This window comes from Mytilus edulis, chromosome 12 (assembly GCF_963676685.1).
Source record: "Mytilus edulis chromosome 12, xbMytEdul2.2, whole genome shotgun sequence".
Classification (NCBI taxonomy): Eukaryota; Metazoa; Mollusca; class Bivalvia; order Mytilida; family Mytilidae; genus Mytilus; species Mytilus edulis.
The window spans coordinates 54674931-54680527 of NC_092355.1; positions in this window are offsets into that span (position 1 = coordinate 54674931).

Below are 5597 nucleotides of genomic sequence, written 5' to 3' on the forward strand. Positions count from 1 at the left end.
ATATTTACCATTCTTTAAAGTGATATGTTTATCCTGAATTTATTGCATTCTATAAATCTGTTTTGGTGCATAAATCCATCAACGATGAGTCCCTCATATATTCAATTCATAAATGTAAAGCAATGTCAGAAAAAAAAATTGTTTAATGAAGACATCTTGCAAAACTTTGACTTTTCAAGTCAATATCAAACTTGACCTAAGTAACAGCACCGACAAGACTGGAAGTCAAAGTCAAAGAACAACCATTAATTTCAATTTTCCGTTGATAAATATTGTGCTTGTCTAATTAAATAATTATGACGTCTTCACAGCACTAATTTAAAAAAAACTAGTAGCCTTTCAAGACCGTCATACTCATGATAATTATTTGGACTAGTATTGTGTAAATAATTGGAAATTTGTGGTATCTTGTTTCATAAAATTGTATAATCAAGATTATATATACGTCACAACAATGCGTCACTTTTTGATTCCTGTGCTGTCGTTAAAGGATGATGTACGATGTTATTCGGCGGTTTACATGTTGTCATCGTACTATTATATAATGCATTTATGTGTTAGTTTGTGCTGAGTGTTCTTGTGTATGTTTGTACTGTATTCCTTTCATGAAGTGAAATACATTGCGATATATTTACATTGACATATAAGCGGAAGGTTTGGCTAGAAATAAAGCCAGGTTTTCTTAAAATGTCCTCAAACAAGTCAGAAATATGGCAGTTGTTAACATATACTCCGTTTCTATGTATGTTGGTGTTTGTATTGTTGCACTTTAGTGTGCCTGTTGTTCCGTTGAAACAGTTTTACTCTTATATTTGATGAGTTTCCCTCAGTTTTAGTCTGTAACCCGGATTTGTTTTCCCTTAATCGATTTATGACTTTTGAACAGCGGTATACTACTGTTGCCTTTACAAGGACTTTCTCAAAATACACTTTCAATATGAAAACACCATAGTAAATTCTATTTATACAATTACCGATCACCAATTTGGCTTTCAGCATTGAGCAAAACGTATACCATAAAGTAACGATTATATGATAAAAAGACCCTGGATGAAAAAATTGTGGTACGATTCAAAGGAGCACAACCATGGGCTGAATTAGTCAAAGAGCTAAAAAAAAACCAACGAAAAACCATAATTGCAGACTAGGGATTAGACATAATGAATGTGTCATGGTTAAAAATGCGTTCAACTGTCTCCTTGAGTTGAGGCATTGATGTAAAAATACAATAAAAATGCTAAAAATCTAACAAACTGTTAAAGAGGGACGATAGGCATATCAAATTTGTCAACTTTTGAGTAATTGTACATGTTTTGAAAGAACGAAGGTAAATTGTATCAATTTCTGTATTTTATAACACATCTAAGAGACATTATACCAAATCATCTTACTATTTGTCTAACTGGTAGAATCACCTGACCATGAACTTAATTGCGTGATTCAGTGGTCAATCAAGTTTTTAAGGTAGGTTATAGAGAAAGAAGATGTGGTATTAGTGCCAATGAAACAACTCTCAAACCAAGTAACAATTTGAAAATTTTATAGTAAACCTATATAAAAAAAAAGAGAAACATTTATGAACCACATCAACAAACATTTGTTTGGGACTTTCTGTTTTGAATTTTCCTCGAGTTCAGTATTTTTGTGAATTTACTTTTATATATAAATTCTTATTGAATGCTAATTGCATACAATTATACAATTGAAGGAATGACATACACTATTTTGATAAAACTCGTGCTATACATGGCAAACATAGGAGCTGACCTCTGGTCACTATGTTATTTCAGAGACATAAACATTCAAAGACATGCAATAAAATTCGAATTGAACAATTAAGAAAAATCAGAGTAAAAATAGGTTACACTGATAAATAAAACTAAACATGATTAAAGCGCAATGTCCGAGCAAGCACTTTTCTTTCAGTAAGTCTCGCCTCTTCCTATCATTTTCAAAAAGAGAAGTCTTGCTATCATTAAGTCTTGTTTGTGAGAATCTTTTCTTGGCACTTATGATACTCAGGCAGTTAGAATCAAATGCCAATAGTCTTGTTTGATTAATACAGTCCATTGTCTACTGTTCTTCTTATAATTCTTTTAAATAAGGACGAACATAAAAGTATAAATCGCAAAAACATTGATTTGGTGGTGCATTGATTAAATCAACTGTTTGGTTACTAATATTTATAGCATTGCTGATAAAGTATTCGAGCTATAATCTAATATTCTTAATGAGAAGTTTTCTTGGTTCTAATACTGAATCTAGTTTCAGTTTGGTCACTGGTTTATATAGGTATAACTTTGACATGAAAACTTTTATCCTAAATAGATTTAGAGATTGTAATAACGATATCAGGAACACATCCGCTGTCATCTGCTAAACGGTTATTTCATAACGGTCAACCAACTCGTGATGGAGTCCGTAAAACTTCCGAAGGGATAATTTCAACTTCATCATTTTGAACTTCTGGTTAAATAGGTTCCTCGTGACCAGTAACTCTCTATTAAGGAAATCATGATAGACAATACAAACCCGGCAATATCGTATCAATTGGGAGATATGTACTCTGTATGCAGGCGCTGCTGGCATGTTGCTACATAAAAGTGGAAAGTTAACAATGGGAAAGCTAAAATCATCTCTTTTTTTGTAAAGTTTTGTTTTCAACCGACCCTCATTGTCAATTTCTAGATGCAAGTCACTCAACATTTGTGTCTTTAAAGATTGATGTAGCATGGGTTTGATAGACCCATTCAGTTTCATAGTTCTGATTTGTATCCATTCGTAAATAGTATATACGTCTTCTTTCTTGTATTTAACCCATTACCTGGCTTGACCCTTCACTGAATTTATCAGTATTTTGAAGTTGTGTTTCCGATTGATGGATCGCGATATTTCGGACCTCTGGACAACACATTTCGCAGGGAAGTGTTATTGACATTGGTGAGGTCATCGGTAATAACTAGGCCAGCCAAACGCGCATGCAAGTTCCGGAAACTTCGACAGAAGCATGTTTATGATCAATATAGACAAAATAAGCAAATTTAGAAATACATTCAGTTTTTACGTTACCATTTCGATGCAATCGGATCTTCGTGATTTCTAATTAAGACGTCAAAACTTCATAAAATTTTATGAAACTTCGACAGTAGCATGTTTATTTACAAAGTTCCATTAAGAGTACACCTTTTTTTAATTTATATATATCTTCCAGTATCAGCTAAATTCTGCACAGAAAATCCGGTTTATAAGTCGAGCAGTCTATTTTAAGGTCAAATGAACGAAAGGACTTCGGGTACTATAGGTAAGAATTCTGAACAAATTATCAAAAGTATTTTTTATGTAAACTAGCTCAAATAGCACTTATTTCGACAGTCTAATCACCTTTGTCTGTTTTAGGAACAACCACAAGTTTGAGAATTGTGTGTTTAGTTTGTAGATCTTCTTCTCATTCCGTTAAAAAGTTGGCCTCATATTTGAGTGTTTTAATAACTCCGCTCGGTAAAACAGCAGGCTTCTTCAATGAATAAAATTGAAAATGTCCAGAAATTTAAACTATTTACACTGTACAATTTGGCAAGCTGGTGTCTAGTGAGGCTGCATCTGGGTCCAGGGTACACTGGTAATCTGGCCCTGAACTCTTCAAGTATTGCTGCAGCTGCTACTGTGTCTTGCAGTAAGCTCAAGTCTCTTATAGAGCTTGGTAAAAAGGAGTTGTTGTATACTTCCTTTGTTGTCCTGATTTTTCTAATTTTATGGCCACCCCTTGTTCTGCTGTCCCCAGTTTAGCAGAAAGTAAAATCACAAAAATACTGAACTCAGAGGAAAATCCAATCGGAAAGTACATAATCACATGGCAAAATCAAACGACAAAACACATCAAAAACTAATGGACAAGAACTGTCATATTCCTGACTTGGTACAGGCATTTTCAAATGTAGAAAATCGTGGATTAAACCTGGTTTTATAGCGCTAAACCTCTCACTTTGTTGACAGTCTCATAAAATTTATAAGGATCCACAAATAATTCATTCCACTACGCGATTAAATAATTTTGACGTTTGTAGTTCAACGTATTTTCTAATTCATAATACAATATCATAATGACATATTATAGAACAATAACATACTGACGGGATATTTTAAAGTACAGAGTCATGTTATAAGAACCAAAGAAACACAAAAAGTCGCATTTACAAAACACACCAACTGTGTATAGTAGATACTAGTAGCTGGTTATAGATTGTATCTCCATCAGTTGGTTCTGAGTCTTGTAGCAAAGGACAAGTCGTATGTTCATTCGTCTTTGCTGTAGGGTATTCCACTGGAGTTGGTCTAATATTCCAGTGAAACATCCTGGGGAAGTGTCGGTGTACTGGTTATATATAAACCGTGCTGCTTTGCGCTGTGTCCGTTCGAGGTCTTTGCTCAGTGTGGTTTGATGGGGCGGTTCCTGCGGAGAAAACCGAGGGTCCTGGTTGCTTTTCGTTTTCCGATGGTGTTATTTATGTGTTTATATCACTGTAGGTCTTGACTAATGGTAACTCCAAGGTATTTTTCCCTATCAACAACTTCTGGTTGGTGTCCATGCAAGGTGTAATTTGTTTGCAGGGTGTGACGTTTGTTATATATCCTCATGACATTGCACTTTTATGGATGAAAACACATCTGCCACTTGTGTTCCCACTCTTCCAATGCAGTGAGGTCTCTCTGAAGAGTTACAGCATCCTCAGGATTTCTAATTTTCCTGTGGACCAGCCTGCAAACAATCTTACATCCGAAGATGTACAATCTGGCATATCGTTGATATATTTCAGAAATAGGAGAGGACATAAAACTGTCCCTTCAAGTTGTTGAACTCCGGATAGAACATGTAGAACATCCAAAGCGGTAGATGTATTTCCTTCTAGGATAGCTGACTGGGTTCTGATGCTCAGGAAGTTCTATATCCAGCTCAACGTTGTTCTTTTCACCCCATAATGTGACATTTTCAAGAGCAAGCGTAGGCGTGGTACCTTGTCAATGGCTTTTGAGAAGTCCAGTAGAATGTTGTCTGTCTGGTGCCCCTGGCCCATGTTTTTGTGAGCTGGTTTAGTGTAACGTCTAATTGGGTCTCACAGAATCGGCGACTTCTGAAACCATGTTGTTCGTCACATAGAATGTGGTGTCGATCAAAGTGATCCATTACTGTGCTGTGAATAATTTGTTGTAATAGATGTCAATGACACAGGCCTGTAATTTGTGGGTTGGTGTTTCTCTCCTTTCTTGAAGATTGGCACGATGTTCGCTTTGCGCCATTCATCTTGGATCTTACCCTGGTCAAGGGAAAGCTGAAACATCCGGGAAAGATACGGAGCTAGTGATTCTGCTGTCTGTTTAAGGATATGAGCTAGAACTTCGTCTTGGCCTGTCGCTTTGAATGGTTGGAATCCCTTTAAGGATTGTATACACCTCTTTCATGAATGATGATATTGTCCATCATAGATTTCAAATGTGAACTAGTAACCAGGTCAGGTAACAGTCCGGCGCTGCTTACGCGGACATCTTCCAGTTAAGAACTGTTGCTTGTCTAGACTCCTTCTAAAGTTGTGCTTTCTGAA